This window comes from Kogia breviceps, chromosome 11 (assembly GCF_026419965.1).
Source record: "Kogia breviceps isolate mKogBre1 chromosome 11, mKogBre1 haplotype 1, whole genome shotgun sequence".
Lineage (NCBI taxonomy): Eukaryota > Metazoa > Chordata > Mammalia > Artiodactyla > Physeteridae > Kogia > Kogia breviceps.
In genome coordinates, this window is record NC_081320.1 from 36906109 (window position 1) to 36912185 (window position 6077).

Sequence of the window (6077 nt, forward strand, 5' to 3'; positions counted from 1 at the left end):
TCGCCTTTAAAGCACCTGAAAAGCGGCAGAATTTCAACAATGATGCAGTTGGCCCAAAAGGGCGTATGCGGTTTTTTCCTGAATATATTCAGGGAAAAAACGCATAAGCCCTTTTTGGCCAACGAAACAAGCGGGCAATGCACATCAGTACTACGAAGAAGTCTCACTTCGCATCGGTCAAACGGCCATCGTGAAAAAGTGTAAAACCCAGAAATGCAGGATAAGCCATGGAGAAAAGGGAGCCTTGTTATGCTGGTGGAAGGGATGTAAATTGCAAACGGCCACTCTGGAGAAGTGTATGGTGTTTCCTAAGACATCTAAAAAACAGAGCTACAGCGCAAAAGGCACTTCCACTCATGGGCGTGTATCTTAGCCCCGACCCTGCGGCGGAGTCTGGATCCGGGCCAGCCACCGCCAGAGCGTCTGGTGTGCCGCTGCCTTCCAGAGCCGCCTTCTGGCCGCCCTAGCCCCGGCCAGGCCGGCGGGGAGCGCCCCCTCTGGCGCGCGCTGTGGTGGGAGGGGCCTGAGGAGGTGGGGGCCTGCAGCGGTGCCCGGCCGGGGCAGAGGCGGCCTCAGCCCCGGGCGACTAAAGGAGAAGGCGGGGCGGGAGGCAAAAAGCGTACAGCACCCAGTATTCTCAGGTGGTCTCCCATCCAAGTACTAACCAAGCCCGACCCTGCTTAGCTTCCGAGATCAGGCGCGTTCAGGGTGGTATGGCCGTACGCAGGGTTGGGGACCGCGGGCTGCCTCTTGAGGCCCAGCTTCTCTGGCGCGTGCGCCTTACCGCCAGCCCCGCGGCCAGCCCGCCCTGGCAGGGCCCCGCTGCCCGCCCAGCCAGGGGAATGGAGGTCTCGGGTACCGCGGGGTGGTGGAGGGGTTGGAGACCTCCCAGCCCACGGCGGGAGGGACCCAGCAAACCCTTTGGCGCTTGACGCCCCGCCCCAGATCCCGCTCGTCTCTCACAGGGATGTGGCCCTGGAACATGTCCGGGGACGTGACAGGAATCATCTTAGCCAACTCAACCCCAGACATTGTGCTCCAGGATACATGCTATGTAGTAGCACACTTCCATGACCTAATGTCCATGGGAGCAGTCTTCACTATTATGGGAGGCTCCTACACGGATTCCCACTATTCTCAGGTTTTACAGTTAACTCAGCATGAGCAAAAATTCACTTCACAAGTATATATGTAGTAGTAAATATGACTTCCTGCAGCACTTTCTTGGCCTCTCAGGGATGTCACATTAGTCTGTGTGCCCTGAGGCACACACAACATGAAATATGTTGTCTTTAGGCTCATTCATCTCAGTAGCAGCAGTAATGCTAATACTCTTCATATTTTGAAAAGCATTTGCATCTAAACAAGAAGTCTTAGCAGTGGAAACTCCTACTCCTAACCTAGAATGGTTACACAAATGCTCTCCACCATATCCTATGTTTCAAGAATCCTATCTATGTAAGTGTAAAATAAGGAAGGACTCAAGTCCTTTTCAACCAGTTTCAAGCCAACACCATAACAATTATGCCTTTCTCAATAAATGAGATAAAAGTAAAAAGTAATGTAGATTGGTCAAAGTTAAATCATAGGATAAAATCCTGTTTATCACTATGGCATATAAATTTCATCTAGGTTCTCAAGATACAACATCACCGATTATGGAAGAACTTTTACATTTTCATCATCACACATTAATAGTGATTTTTAAAATAAGTTCTCTAGTCCTCTATATTATTTCACTAATATTGACATCTAAACTAACTCATATACATACAATAGATGCACAGGTAGAGAAAATGTGAACAATTTACTAGCCATTATTGTAATCTTAATTGCCCTATCATCATTGTAAATCCTCTACATGATACATGAAATGAATAACTCTTTCAAACCATAAAAAACTATGGGTCAGTAATGATACTGAAGCTACAAATACACAGATAATGAAGATTTAAATGTTGACTTCTCTGTAATCCCCACATCGGAGCTAAAACCAGGAGAATAAATACTGATAGAAGTCAACAACCGAGTAGTTAGAGATAGTCGTTGAATATTAGTTTCATCTGAAATTGTTGTACGCTCCTGAGCTGTTCCTTCTCAGGCCTAAAAAGAGCTGCTATCCCAGGACGCCTAAATTAAAGAATCCTAATACCAACAGGACCAGGCCTATGTTGTGGACAAGGGAGCTCGTTTTTGTGAGTTCAAGACTGGACAGAGTGATATGGCTGAGATATGGAGTGAATCTGGAGCCCATGGGGATGCACTTTGCAAGCTCCAGGATAGGAATGGGGCCTCTAGGGTGCCACGCCACCCACCATGCCCTCCCAAGCAGGATCTTGGCAACATTCTCTGTCAGTGATGAGGCAGCCCTAGCACTTGTCACGCCCTGATGTTGTGTCCTATGTGGGCCCCATGCTCCTGGGACCACACCCCACACTCTTCAGGTCCATGCTACAGGGTCCTTCGTGCCTCAGGAGTAGAGACCACAGAGCAAGCAGTTCCCGCCCCAACCAGCAGGAGGAGGGGAGGAGAGCAAGGGCACCAGGGGAATCTCACTCAGACAACAACAGCCCAGCGGTGCCAGTGGGGGCAGTGATGATGCAGATGAGGCACAGACCAAGAGATGGGACCAGAGGACCCAAAAGGCAGCTGGTCAGGTCCTGGCTCATCTGCACCCCGGACACCTTTGTCCCTCATACACCCCCTTCCTCATACACCCTCTCCTTAAATGAAAATTCTTCAGATGCAAACAGGCAGAGCTTCAGACTGAAAGTCAGCTCTTCCAAAATGACCCGTGAGCAAACACTGCAGGATTCCACTCCAGTGGGTGCCCTGGAGTCGACAACTCAGGGACTGAAGTGGATATGGGGGCCAGGGCAGCGGGAGGGAATGGAGAGGGAGACTCTCATGGTTGTGGAATTTGGGTTTTGCAAGATGAAAAGTTCTAGGGGTGGTGGTGATGGCTCCACGAGAAAGTGAATAGATCTGATGCCTCAGAAACGTGCACTTAAAATGGTGATGATGGTAAAGGGTACGTGACGTGTTTTATTTCACTTAAAATAAATTCTTAAAATTATGTCTTGTTAATTGAGATTCCATTTTGACTCCTCTTCATCACAGATGTTGGAGGCCCAGACACAGTCTCCTACCTTAGGGGCCATCACGGTACCCTCACAGAGCATGTGGGAGACCATTCTTGGGGGGGGGGCGCTAGTCTGTGCTCAGCTGACCTCTGTCCAGGGGGACCCAGGCAGTGGTGACCCCCATAGATTAGGCATATGATATGCTATGATATTAATAGGATACCACCAAGTGTTGTCACTCACCAGAACACAGAGTAGCAGCACACTCAAACATGACTGACCTCATATGATTGTGACCAGATTAAGAGAAGTAAAGGAACCACAGGTTAACTAGGGCAACACCGTTAATGCAGTTTGGAAATCTCAAAGGGGACAGGACGCAGTGCAGGCAAAGAGCACATATGCAGTCTCCCCGTACATGTGATCCTGACCCATGAAGATGTGGTAAGACGCACACAGTCCCCGCACCCTATACCTGGGGTCACACATCCACACTCACCAGGGTGACACACCTCCCCAGACCCTGCACCTAAAGTCACACCTTCTCTCTCAACAGGTGACCCCTCCTCCCCAGACACCTCCACCTGGGTCACATGTCCATAGTCCCAGGGTGACCTCACCTCCGCAGACCCTGCACCTGGGGTCACACGTCCCCTTGGTCAGGACACCATGGCTCTGCTGGTGGCTCCCCTAATGTGGAAACAAGCTGGGTTCCTGGGACCTCCTGGGATGGGAAAAAGTGTCAGGTGGGTCTCCTCTCACCACACTTGTCCCAGAGAACTCCTCTTTTCCCTTTGGTTCTGTGTGATTTTAACTGTTTTTAAAGCTTTCATGCTAGAGTTGAACACACGACCTTGGTGCTGGCAGGCTCAGTCCTTTCTCGTCTCACCTACATATTGAGAAAACTCACAGGGCAGCAGGGCTGAAAGCCAAGGGGCAGCTCTGGACACTGCTGAGTAGGGACAGTAGACTGGAAGGAGAGGTCAGCAGCAGCCTCGGCTGTTACCCATCGGCCTTTTGCCCACTCTGAGGTATCCGGCAATCAATTCACCAGCTAAACCTGCCTCTCTATGCACCATGTACATGCTGGTGAATTGGAATTATTGCCAGGTAGCCCTCCTGAGGATTCTCCACGAGCCCCAGGGAAGGTGAGCCTTGCAGGGATTAAGACGAAGGCCCCGACCATAGCACTGACCCTTGGGAGGACCAGGTCACCACACTCAGAAGAGAAGCTGTTATGTAGACAAGCCCACCTCAGCTCCAGACCCCGGACATCTAAGCACTGACCTTCAGATGCAGGCATGGAGCTTCCCAGTGCTGAGGCCAGGCCGGGTCTCTACCCAGGTCCCTATAGTCCTAGCACAGACATGGTCAGGTCGAAATGTTCTTATCATAGACAACACATGGTTAGCTCTAAACATAATCAGTAGACGGGACATGCAGAGGTCTAAATGTACCACATAGACAAAACTTGATCATGTTTAAACTAGCTTAGGGCTGATCTCATAGGAGGTACAGATCATACACATGGGTCTCTCATCTTTGGACACCCACATCAGGAAACTGAACAAAATCTTTGTCATTAATCATTTCAACAGGCAAAACAGAAATGTTACCAATTTCTCTGGCCACCTGATGGTCAGGATCCACGGGTGAGCCGTGAACTTCTTCTTATAGTGCAGCCCAGTCTGCTGCAAGGACAGACAACAAGTGGCCTGATTCCAGACTCCCAGGCTTCCAGAAGGAGGTGGCCACACTGGAAGCCCAGGCAGGACAGTCCTGCATGTTCCGGGCCGGGAGATCCGGTCTGTCCATTCCGCTGGCCGATTCCAGGCAGGGCGCTCAGGGCCGCTGAGAGCCCTGCACTCAGGTCCTGCTTCCCTGCAGCGTGTGCGTCTGTGTGTGTGTGTAGAGGGGGCGGTGGCTGATGGCTCCCATGGCTTCCGGTCAGGTGACCTCATGCCCTGGGGCTGACAGCCAGCATGGACACTGAGCTGTCTTCGAGGGGAGGCACGGGGAGAAGTAGGGACACAGAAGCCATTGGAGAGGAGAACCCACCGTGGAACTCCTTGCACACTGGCTCGCCCCACCCGGGGACCCGCCTGCCCATCGTGGGCAGCAGGTCACACCCCAGCCCCCCACTCCTGAGGGCAGGGCACCTGCTCTTCCCACAGCACAGGGTCTCACATGAAGGAGACCCAGTGGGGACTGTCACTGTCACTGCCCCACTCCTGATACTGTGTTTGGGGAGAATGAACCCCTTTGACTGGGCGATGGGACCCTGTGAGGAAAGAGGTGGTGGCCCCATCCAAGTCGGGGCCTGGCTGAGAGATGGGAACACAGGAGCCAACTGCAGGGCCTGGAGGCCAGGCTAACTGGAGGGGCACCCCCAGCCTTGGCTGGGCTCTCCAACTGTGACATTGTAGCTTTAGGGGACCTGGAGCAAGTGAGTGAATGTAATGGGGGTCTAAACTGGACCCTGAATGGGGCTTAAAGAAGGTATGAAGGATGTTACTGAGGTAGTGACAGTCATTGGAAGACTAACTCTGTGTCAGGCCATCCTGCTCCATCCATTTAAATCCCTGAGATCTGTGACCTTTACGTGGCTATGCAGGATTGTTAGAGCAGGTACGTGTGGACATATCTGGAGCACAATTCAGTCTGCAACCAACTTGCAAGTGGTTCCAGCAAACACAAAGGTGTGCACCCAGGCAAGCGCAACACACACACAAACATATGCACGTGCACAGCACAAATATATTCACACACTAGCATATGAACACACATGCATGCATATGCCCATACACACACTAATGTGTGCAAGTGCACATAACTATGCACATGCACAGCATATATATGCAAACAGTCACATGCACACGCATAGCACACACACAGGGAATAAAGTGAATCGGTAAAGCATTCATTCCTGGACACAAGTGAAGCTGACATGTATTTTTGCCTTTTCTTAGCTTTGATGTTTTTCACAATAAAAAG

The 6077-nt window shown here is 51.1% G+C and overlaps 1 pseudogene; it reads right to left on the reverse strand.

The window, feature by feature from the left end:
* Positions 1 to 616: 616 nt before the first annotated feature.
* On the reverse strand, positions 617 to 725 carry LOC131765999 (5S ribosomal RNA; annotated as a pseudogene).
* Positions 726 to 6077: the final 5352 nt, after the last annotated feature.